Below are 12,694 nucleotides of genomic sequence, written 5' to 3'. Positions count from 1 at the left end.
AAATACGAATAAAAAATTAACCAATCAGGTAACATTTTTTAAATCTGAGTACATTTTTTTTGCACCACAACGAGCCGGAGGCCCAATTACAGTGGTGAATTACAATACAGAACACTCGAGCTTGAGAAAAATCACATTCGTTTTTTGTGTTCTCACCGGGAATCGAACCCAGAACCTTCCGAGTGTGAGTCAAGCACTTGACCACTACACCACGGAGGCCGCCAACGCGTAACCCCACCACTACTTCCCCTCTTTCTCAGCCCCCTACCAATTCTTTAATATAAGATTAGATATTTTTTTTATTAAGCTTAGTACATGTTTAGACATGGCTGTGTTCGCATCTTTATAAATCTGCATGTGATTTTGAAAATACTATATATATACTACGGTGATGGTGAAGATGGAGGTGTATTTTAGTATTTGCATGTTGGTGTAGTGAGTGTCCTGACGAAGAGAAGGGTACGTCTCAAAACCGGTAGACTAAAAAAGTCGGTAAGGGGTTATTTACTAATACTTACTAACATTAGGAATAGGTGTTATTTAAAAATAAAATAAAAATATTCAGGAAACGTACAGTATAATTTCATAGTTTTGGAGTACATATTATTATACATAAATTTAGACTTAATTCTAACGGACTTCTGAGGTTTCCATTTTATATAACATGCGTAGATTATAGATTAATTATTTTTTTTATTTCAAGTACAGAATCAATATTTTATGGGGGAAAAATATAACTGAAAGTAATTCAAATATTAAATTCAAATAAAAAACAATATTTAAAGTAACCCAAAAACAAAGAGTAAAAAAGTTATATTAATTAACTAATCAGTATTAACCTAAAAAAATATATAAAAGAAATAAAAGTTCTTTTACTTCACAAAAGTCAACAGATGGAAGAGTTGAGGAAATGTGGATGTTTAAACATGGGTAGAATGGTGAATGTTACACAGTGTGTAAAGTGGCCACTTAAACCAGCCAATGACAGGTCATAAGCCCTGTAAATGCCTAGACTTCTATATTCCCTTTCTCAACAATGTTTTCCCTCTCTGTTGAAATTAATTTTAATTAATTTCTTTTATTCATTCTGCATATACTATGATTACACATACTTGAGTCAGATCAGAATCGATATCGTTATTTTCATATTTATATGATATTTTATATTTCAAGTCTTGAAATAAGGCACAAATAAACATGTTCTTATGTGTGCTCTATAATAATGTACAGAGGATCGAGAATGTTGACAGCTTTAAATACTTTTGAGTTCACATAACTGAGGATGAAAGCATGCACAAAGAGCTCGCAACCCGCCTAGGAAGTGTTGAAGCAACTTTTAATACAATGCGTGTTGTATGTAACTCTAGTATATCTCGGTCATATCAAGCTACGAATGTTTGTTCATTTAATAGAAATTATTAATATTATTACATATTTAAATATTTATTTTCTGCTGTTTTACTCTTATAAATATTTTCGTTATTTAAATTAGTATTTTAAGTAACAAAAACATAATAAAAATAGAATAAATTAATATTCGTCATTACACCTTTATACACCAAGCGGTTTTTCGCAAGGTATTCCTTTAATTATGTACGAATAAAACTTTAGTATTAAAAAAAAGCCGTACATAAATCGATTTGCATTTTGTAAATGAGAACAATAATCATAACAAATATTTTTTTTTTTTACGGAAAAAAAATACTTGCGTTCTTATGATTTACCCAAATATTTAATTTTTTTAGGCCATTTTCAACGAGTTGTAAATAACTCACTATTTGAAAAGGGGAATCAAGTTTTGGTAGAGCGGGGTGCTAATCTTGGACTTCTGATCTGTAAGTCCGCGATACTAGCCACGGAGCCACAACCCGGCTCATTATACGAAATAGAAAGAAAAATCGGAATTAATAATTCAGAAATACTAATCAAAATAAGAATGCTGTTTTTACCCGGGTCCAAAAAAAATGAGTGAAATTTAATTTGAATTTATTTAATGACATCATACACAATTTATTAATTAAATATTAAAAAAACATTGTATTGCCCTTAATTTAAAGCGTTTATGTATAATTCGGTTCGTTTTGAATTAAGTTTAAATATTTTTAAAAAAACAAGTTTTTAATGAGTTTGTAAAATAGGTTTAATGAAGATGAGTTTTTGATGGAAAATAAAATAAAAGAGAATCAAACAAAGAATGAAGTGGATTCTTAAAAGCAAGATTGTTTGAACAAAAATTCGTTGAAATGTTTGCAATTGTATTTTCAGTGGTAAAAATTGTGAAATTGAAAACAAATTTTATCCATTATTCATAATTATCATTATTAAATCAATTAGTATTTTAATGGAGCTCTCAAAATATCCGTCAAAATAAAATTGCTGTTTGTAAGTTCAGGGTTTTTATTTAAATCAAAATATTTGTTAAGTGTATTCGGCCTGGGAGAAATAAATAAGGAAAATTGGTCCGAAACGATCTCTTGAAGTAAAAATATCTCTCTTAATGAGAAAGTTTAGTACTACGAGGAACTATTAGCTACAGGGGTTATCGTGGAATTTTTTTTCTCAGGATATGTAGATAGATACTGCAGTTGTAAATTATCAACATACCTACACCTCTTACAGTTTTGGCTTACTTAAATAACACAGCATGAAGTAATCAAAATGCCATTAAATTTTGTTTGCATCTGTTGGGAGTCCACAAAAAAATTGATCAAACAAATCTAAATACTTATATTTATTTATTTTTTAATTTTCACGCCCTACAAGCTCTTACACTTATTATAAATACATTCAAGTACAGCAGTAAAACATAAGTATGTAATAATAACAATTATAATAAAATTATAATACTTATATGCGAAATGACTAATGATAACAATTGTGGTGGGTGCCGAAATTAGAACACGGGTATTGGTAGCCAACAGATGTTATTAAAGCTTGTTTAAACATCTGGGATCCAAATTGCTCACTAGAAAAACTAAGACCATTATTTACAAAACTCTCTTCAGACCAGTCATTGTATATGGTACCGAAAGCTGGGTTATTACTAAAAGAGATAAAAATATGGTATTAGTAATTGAAAGAAAAATATAAAGGAAGATATTTGGTGCTGTCAACCATAATGGAGTGTAAAAGAGACGGTTGTAGCATGAATAAGACCAACTGTATGGCAAACTCAACATTGCACAATTCATAAAAATAAGAAGATTACAATTGGGACGTGTGCACAGAATGAATGATAATCGTGCCATAAAAAAGATTCCTTTTACAACTCCGGAAGGTAGACGAAGCAGAGGCAGATTAAAATTAAGATAGCTGGATAATGTGGGAAGTGACATTAGAGCAATTGGCCTGACGAAATGGAGAAGAGCTGCAGGGTGCAGAGAGGAATGGAGACTGATTCTGGAGGAGGCCAGGGCTCACAACGGGCTGTAGCCCCACTGATGATAATGATGAAGCGCATTTTAGATATTCGTAAAGTACTTATATGCTCTGTAAACAATATTTTTTTGTCAGTCCAAATGTTTGTAGACAAAATACTAGATTACACCTCTTAGGGAGTTATTAAGATTAACACATAACAAAAGAGAGGGAGATAATTTTAGAGAAAGAAATATGAAAGTCTAGGCATTTACTGGGCTTATGATTTGTCGTTGAATAGTTTAGGTGGCTACTTTATTACACACTTTGTAGCATGCATCATTTCAATTAATGTTTTAGCTCTTTACCAAACAAAAAGAATAAAATTGATGAAAAATCGATGTTTAAGCAGACAAAATGCTGTATTAAATGTTATTAAATATTTGTAAATAACCACTTAACGACTTTTCGATATCTACCGGTTTCGAGACGTACCCGTCTCTTCGTCAGGGCACCAATTAAACTAACATGCAAAACCCACTATACACCTTTACATAGTTGTTGCACATAAAATATAAAACCAACACGACATGCATTTTAATAAGCACATGCACTGATTAAATTATGAAAATATTCTGTTGTTTGAGAATTAATGAAAAAAGTAGAGGGGATGGAAGGAGGGGGTGAGCTTAATAGGTTTAATAGGGTGACCATTACAGTGGAACATCGTATAAAGGAATATATTGAAAGTTTGTTTGATTATTGATCAAAGGAACATTATTTTTTTAAAGCTTTCCTAATGTGAAATATTTCCATATTATTTACTTTTAACCCTTTATTATTTGTATGTAAGATTTTAATTACTGTGTTTTTATTATTTAACTTAAATAAAGTCGGTAAATGGTTATATACAAATATTTATTAACATTTTTTGAAATGTTTGACCACAGAGTTAATGCTTTAAATATTAATAATATTTTTTAATGCTTTATGTTGCACAGGTGGTCATGAGACCTGTAAATGTCTAGACTACTATATTTCCTTCTCTAAAATGGTTTCGCCTCTGTTGTAATATGTTAATTTAGATGTTTTTTGTTATATTAACTCTTTCTTGGCAATGTTTTCTATAGGATACATATAATACAGTAAAGTGATAATATAATAAGTGCCAGATTTTATTGACTTTGAAATAAAACAGCGATAATTTAATTCAATTTAATATTTTTTAAATTAAAATGAACAGCTACCTTATTAAAATATTATTGATATTTTTTAATGCTTTATGTTGCACATGTGGTAATGAGACCTGTAAATGTCTAGACTTCTATATTTCCTTCTCTAAAATGGTTTCGTCTCTGTTGTAATATGTTAATTTAGATGTTTTTTGTTATATTAACTCTTTCTTGGCAATGTTTTCTATAGGATACATATAATACAGTAAAGTGATAATATAATAAGTGCCAGATTTTATTGACTTTGAAATAAAACAGCGATAATTTAATTCAATTTAATATTTTTTAAATTAAAATGAACAGCTACCTTATTAAAATATTATTGATATTTTTTCGACAACAATTATCTAAAGTTATAAAACTATAAAGATTACAAAGGGGTAATTATTCTTATTTTGAAATAGAGCAATCTCTTAATTTGTCTTCATTGGAGAGACGTAGAACTGAGATGGACCTTATATGCATTTAAAAAATACTTAATGCTTTAAGTGATGTCCCATCTCTGTTGCAATCAATTTCTTTTCATGTTCCCAACCGTATCACCAGAAGTCAAAATCTGCTATTTATAAAATCATCTAAGAGCAACTTTGGTTTTTAGGCCCCAATGTCCGAATGTGTAGATTAGTCAATTCATCACACGACTTGGAACATTTGGGATAGATCTTCCGGCTTTTCGTAGATCTCTTCGCGACTAAACAGTGTGGGATGAACTTGGATTGGCATGGTTTAGCTCAAAGTTTTTGGATTTTCATTTTTTTTAAATATGTTGTATACTATATATATTGTTTTGCCCTTGTTTGTCTTTGCTAAATAGTTTGATGTTCTTTTTGTTAAGTTTCTTGCATTTATGTTTCTTCATGTAACTGTTGTAATTGGCTTAGGCCGTGTGTATAAAATAAATAAATAAATAAAGCTCCATTGATTATCTCACAATATATACTTGTATGTCAATAAATACTTACTTTGTTATAGTTTTCCCGAAATTCAAATTTAAATACCTAAATTCCCCATTACCTATTAAACACTTAGTTTTGCCCTTAACCATTGGTTTTCCCCTCAATTATGATTAATGCGCATGCTATAGTTCATGAGATTATTTTTATTTTCTACTTAAGTACCTTAAATTATATAACTATATAAGGACATTCAATCTATCTAATCTTCACATTCGTTTGAAAATGCCCTAACAAAGCGAAACAATTGTCACGAAATTTTTGTTTTAAATTTTTTATATTTGTAAAAATAAAATAAAGTGTTCAGTAGACTCAAATCAGTGTTTGATTTCTAATATTATAAGTTCATACATAAATATGTCTGGCAAAGTTAGTTGCACAGTTAAATTAAAATTAAAATCACATTCTTTATTATTCATTTCCTGACAACGATTTGGATATTTGGCAATTTGGATGACGGGAGTTCTGACAATTGGAATTCTACTGTATAGCAATCTATTTTTTTCTCACGAACTATAATACCGTTCAGTTAAAACGGTTTGGCCGTATTTTCAATTCATAATTGCCGTATCACGATTCATAATAAACTTTGATTGAAAGAAAAAAAAATTGTTTAGGATTCTGAAGCCTTTTCAACCATCAAATTAATGTGTAAAAATATTTTTTCTTTCTGCCAAGATAAGGGTTAAAACAAAATAATTTATTTTGAAAGGATAGGTGTGAGAAATTGTAACAATTTTTATTCCACCCGTAAATGGCGTTTCGTGGCCACCCACGCAACTAATGCGCAGATACATCGAATCCAATTTCAAATAGAGAACATCGAAGAAAATCAATCGAGTGTTGCCGCATGTGTCAATTTACTTATTTATTTTGCATGATTGAAAAACATGGCAACGATCCAATCAACCAATCAAATTGGTTTAATATTATTTCTGCAAACACACGCGTGGTTTTGGCACGTTCGCCACCAAGTTTATTTTTGTCGAGTTGGGCTTTCGGCGGGAAAGTTTTTTCCTAATAATTGAATAAAAAAAGGAAATTTCTCCAGACTTCTTCGTATGGACTTGAGTGATGGCTTGTGTTGATGTTATTTGATTCCAAATAAGTTCAAAACTTTGTAAAGGCCTTTGAAATATCACTCAGAATGTTATCAGAATCGGTGTACGTCTAAACTTTTAAAACCAAGTTTTGTAAAATTTTGAGTAAAAAAATCTTGAATAAAAATTTGGATTCTACTCATACTCTCATGTACAAAAATACGTCTCACCATGGTGCATAGGGAGCCGTATTTGTAAATCAAATGCAACGTCTCTCAATTGTCTTTAATGTAAAGAAAAAATGAAAGCAAATACACGAATCACTATCCCACGTGACGAATCATCCATTGATTGAATTTTTCAAGATTTTTGCCTGAGATGCCTATCGTATCAAAAACACTAATAAAAGCCCTGGTTCTATTTCACGCAGAGCCGTATTCTTCTTTTGCCGGGACAAAGAAAAAAATATTTAATATTTATATATTCTTCTTCTTGTTTTTCTTTAGCCTTCTGTCCTCCTTCAGTTGCTACTTGCGGCCAATATTTGAACCCAACAGCGGTTTTGTCGTCGGACCATCTTTTTTAAAGTCTTCCCACGCCTTTCTTGTTCTCCCAAGGTCTCCATCTTAAGATTTTAGGTGTACATCTTGTAGAGTCTTGTCTCGCATCATGTTCTGCCCATTGCCACTTCACTCTTGCTACGTGATCCATGATATCCGCTGTTCTGGTTCTGTTCCTAATTTCTTATTCTGTCTCTTGGGCTTATAACCAAGCATGGATCTTTCCATGGATCGCTGTGTGCATTTGAGTTTTTCTAAATTTATTTTTGTAAGGGTCATGGTATCTAATGCGTATGTAGTCACTATCAGAACACATGATTCACATGTTTTTCTTTCCAGAAAAATCGGAATATCTGTATTTTCTAGTGTGTGTCCAAGTTTTCCAAAAGCTGCTTAACTCATTATATTCTTCTTGGCAGTTCCGCTGTTTGACTTTCTTTGCCCAGTTTTATCTTATGTCCAAGATATATATTTATGTATTAAGACAATGAAATCAACTTAGCATATATTACCCTGTGGTATATAATAATTCTTCTATTATATATTATTTATATTTATATATTATGTAGGTGAAGCTCCACTGGTTTAAAAAAAACAAGCCAAGTAAATTTTGTTAATTAAAAATTCTTAAAATAAACCACTTCATTATTTGAAGATTTACGATGAATAATATAAAGTTTCGTTTTTTTCCTTTGAATCTTTGTAACTATCGTCCATTTTTCTGTCTTTTTTATTTTCATCTTTAAAAGTATTAAAATTCAAACGCTTCAGTCAACGACGAAAAAAGTTAATGAATTTTTGCGCAGTCAAACATCTTGAAGGCAATACATTTCTAGGAATAGGTCAAAGAGGGTTTCTAGAAAGATACTGTCATTTTTCAGAAAAGCATCCCCACTCTCCGGTAGGGTGGCGGAAGGGGTAAGGTGGGGTGTAAACAGTGGGGTGGAAAAGCTTTTACTTTTATCAACAAGGGTAACTTTAGGTTGAACTGACGATGGTTCCGTTTAATCACGTGGAACAGTTCTACTAACAGTTGATAAAACAGCCGAAAAACACCAAACAAAAAACACGAAGGGATCTTAAGACTGTTGTAGTCTGATAAAAAGTAAGGAAATCATACGATTTAGCCATCTTAACACGCCACTTTTTCAAAAATGCAGAATCAAAATAATTAATTAAGCCTACATTAGATAAAAACAATAATTATTTAATTTGCTTCTGTTAAAAAATACACATAAAATTTTATATCACTAAAATATAATTGTTTGATTAAAATTATTTATTGACAAGTCTTGATGGAATTTCATTGTAATGATGTAATAACTTATGTATATACGTTATTAATTTTAAAATACTTAGTACACTTTCACTTAAATAGTGTTACAAAAAAATATCCTTTAACTTCGCTTTAAATTAAAAAATATTTGGGTCAAACATTTATTAGTAGTGAAGATCAGGTCAACAAATTTGAAAATAGCGGAATATACGAATTAACATGTACTTGTAAAAAAGTTCACATGTAGGACATAAAGGTCAAAAATTAGATTGATTAGAAATTTAAGAAATAAATATGATAAAAAATAATAGCGATAGAAACAAAATGAATGGAGCACTAAGCACAGTAATTTCTAATAAAAATATGACAATCGAAGCTAAACTGGCAGTGCATAACGGAGTTTTAGTCCCAACACTTATGTATGGAAGTGAAACATGGAACTGGCAGAGGAAGGATGAAAGCCGAGTGAACGCGGTTGAAATGCGATCTCTTAAATTAATGTCTGACAGGGTTACGAATGATGAAATCAGGCGAGAGTGTAAATCTGAGACAAGTATAATTGATAAGATTAAGAAAGGATCTCTGAGATGGTTTGGTCACGTAGAACGAATGGACGATGAAAAAATGGTAAAACAAGTATATATGGCGAAAATGAACGGCAACGTTAGACGAGGACGACCAAGGAAGACGTGGCATGATCAGATAAACCAAAATCTTAAGTCTGGTCATGTCAAAAGCACACCGAACCGAAGGGCATGTATGACAAGACGTATGAATGTGGAAGAGGCTAGGATTGTTTGCCAGGACAGACGTGTGTGGCGGTCCGTTCTCTCCGCCTACCCCTACGGGGAAATGGCGTGATGGTAGTAGAAGTAGTAATTTTAATAATTCAGCAGATAGAATTCAGAAATTTACCCTTATTAGCTCCTTTAGTTAGACCTTGTACATTGTAATAAAACAATAAATGTTTTTCATAGAATATAATTTTCTGTTACAGTACACCGCCAACACATGTTTCAATAATTTGTCCCACTCTATTCCATTGAAATATTGCGTATTGTATCTCTTTCAACTTATTTTTTAAATGAACCTTCACTTAACATAATATTTAGTTTTATACAAATAATTATCCTTACACTGTATAATATTTACCAGTCTGAAGATGCCCATTAGAGGGTGAAAGCGTTAATTGGTCAAACAAATAAGTGGAAATGTACCAAGTATTTTTTAAATGAATACCTTATATGTAAATAGAAGTTATTACATCATGAAAATATAATTACTTTTCGACCGGCAGATTACACCTACTAAAATTAAGACTAATCTTTGGAACATAGATTTTTATATAAAAACTTTGTATTTTGGAAAAAATTTAATGAATCATTTACGGACAATAAATTAAATGTTAGAATTGTGTCAGTAAAACCTTAAATATAAAAAAAAATGGGCACAAATCATGTTATAACTTAATATAATAAAAAATATTAGTAACATCAAAGAGGACATTGTTATTATTTAATATGACATAAATTAAATTTTATTCTACAAAGCTCAAACATTTTCCAAAGAATGTGCTAGAGAATTTATGAACAATTTTCGTATTCCGTGTTTTCATCAAAAACATATTATTTAACGACTAAAATATTGTTCCTCTTTTAATGAAAGACATGACATCAATTGAGGGAAAATATTTGAAGAATTTTTTTGATAATGATTATCAAAAAGAAATATCTCGTTTTGAATAAAACGTTTTTGTAGAATTGTTTTATTCTTCAATTAAATAATATATAATGTTCAGAATATGCCAACATTTTTGCAGACAAGTACTTAATTTTATCCCCTAGAGAGTTATTAAGTTTAGCATTTTACAACAGAAATAGATAATATTTTAGAGAAGGGAATATGACAGTCTAGGCATTTATAGGGCCTTATGACCTGTCGTTGGTTGGTTAATGTGGCCATTTTATACCCTGCAATATTTTTGATTAAGAACCTTTGTTTGAATATTTACATTTCTTCAATTATTACAATTGTTGTTTTTTGTAAATTTAAATGAGCTGGAACCTTATTGGTGCGGGTTCAATAAAAATAACTTGCTTTGACTCTATTTTAGAGGCTTATTAGTAAGTGCAAAAGGATATGGAAAGAAATAATAAAAATAATGTAAGTAAATATTAATTAATAAATACTTATCGACTTTTTTAGTCCACCGGTTTTGAAACGTACCCGTCTTCTCATCAGGACACTCAATACACCAGCACCCAAATGCTAAAATAATATATTTCCAATACTAAAATAAAATTTCCAAAAAATATGTAAATCACATGCAAATTTATAAAGATGCGAACACCACCATGTCTAAACATGCACTAAGCTTAATAAAAAATGTATTTAAGGTTATTTTGAAGAATTGGTAGGGAGTTAATAGGGAGAGGGTGGAGAGGTGGGGTTGCCCGATTGGTTAATTTTTAATTAAAAAAGAGGGCTGTACTGAAAAGTTATTTGATTATTAACTAAAAGAATCGTGAAGAAAGAATGTAAAACATATTCATATTTTTTCATCTTTCTTTTGATTTGAGTGTCCTGACAAAGAGACGGATACGTCTTGAAACCAGTAGACTAAAAAAGTAAGTATGTGGTTTTATACTTATATCGGTTAAAACTGTTCGACCACAAAGTTAATGCTTTAAACATAAATGAAATAATAAAAAAAACACACCGCATCACCCGGACCATTTGTGGGTTGCAGAAGTTTCAATAAGAATTTACACTATGTTCATATAGTTATTAGTCATAAGGACTTGTCAAGAGAGGTATTATTATACGTTATAGATGCACGTAGTAAAGGCAATAAAAAGTATCAATAAAAGCAGACAGACATCAAATGCCTAACACTCTTTGAGTCGATCGGAAGGTCTGTTGACTAATGACAAACAAGGAAGGCCGAGAAAGACATGACATGACCAAATCTAACAAATACTTGAAGATGGACATGTCAAAAGTCGGAATAATTGGTCTGCGTACATGACAAGATGACAAAACAATAATGCGTGTATGAATGTAAAGGAAGCTACAGTATTGTGAGAATTAATGAAGTAAGAGTATTTTTGTCATTTATTACGTATAGCAACACATATGTCAATTTGACAGTTGTTTAGCGCCAAAAATTATGAAATACAGTTTATGAATTATGAGATTTGGCAGCTATTGAGGTGATGATCCATGACTCAACAGTATGAAGAAGACTCATTGAATCCAATAGAAAAGCAATTCGACCACAAAAGAAACAACTCCCGACGGCACGTATTATGAAGCAAAGGCTTATTTGGGCTATAAAATATACCAAATCAACTGTAGAAGACTGGAGAAAGGTGCTGTTTTCGATAAGACCCACTTTTTAGTGCAGGGATATCGCAAAAAAAGTGCTAGAAAAGGTGGGGATGAAAACTTATTGGGGCTCATATTGACCAAACGGTGAAATAATATTCTGTGAAGAAGATTTTTGGGGCTGCTTTTCGTATATGGAGACCGAATCTTTAATACCAATAGAAGGAATGACAAATAGCATAAAGTACAAAGCTCTATTGGAACAGCACTTGAGTACAGAACTGAGTAAATGTTGTCCTAATGGTAGGGCTGTATTTCAACAGGACTCAGCTCGTCACGTGTTGAAGTTTATGCTTAAGTATTTCAATGATAAAAAGAAGAACTCTTTTAGACCGGCCTGGAAATTCACATGAAACTCATAGAAAATTTGTGAGCAATTTGTAAATCTAGGATACAAAAACTGGACTGCACCACCAAGATAAAAAGGATAGAAGCTTTTATTAAAATGTGGTTTTGAGATGACAGAATAAAAGAAAATTGCCGAAATCAAATTGATTCCATGCAAAACGTGTTTAGGCTATTTTCAAAGCAAACTGAGAACATACATCAAATTAAATAACAAATATATAAATAGTGACTTGTAATATAAAATATTAATAAAAAACGTATTTTATGATTACAAGTAATTTTATTCCATTAATTTGCACAATACTGCAGGTCTGTATGCAAGGGCATAGTATATGGCGTTCAATCCTATCTGCCTACCTCTACGGAGAAACGGCGTTTGTTTTGTAGATAGTACAAAAGTTCAATGTTATATTCGATTGCCAGGTTTTTGTAATTACGTACTGATGCTTGCGTAAATAAAAAAATCACCTTACTTTGTTTTGAAATTCTCCTTTTTTCGGAATTCTCGTAAACTCAATCACCATTGCGCGGATTTACATTG

The sequence above is a fragment of the Micrasema longulum genome, unplaced genomic scaffold, assembly GCF_059751315.1.
Source record: "Micrasema longulum isolate JH-2025_06_02 unplaced genomic scaffold, ASM5975131v1 h1tg001002l, whole genome shotgun sequence".
Taxonomy (NCBI): Eukaryota; Metazoa; Arthropoda; class Insecta; order Trichoptera; family Brachycentridae; genus Micrasema; species Micrasema longulum.
Note: the sequence above shows the minus strand (reverse complement) of the source record.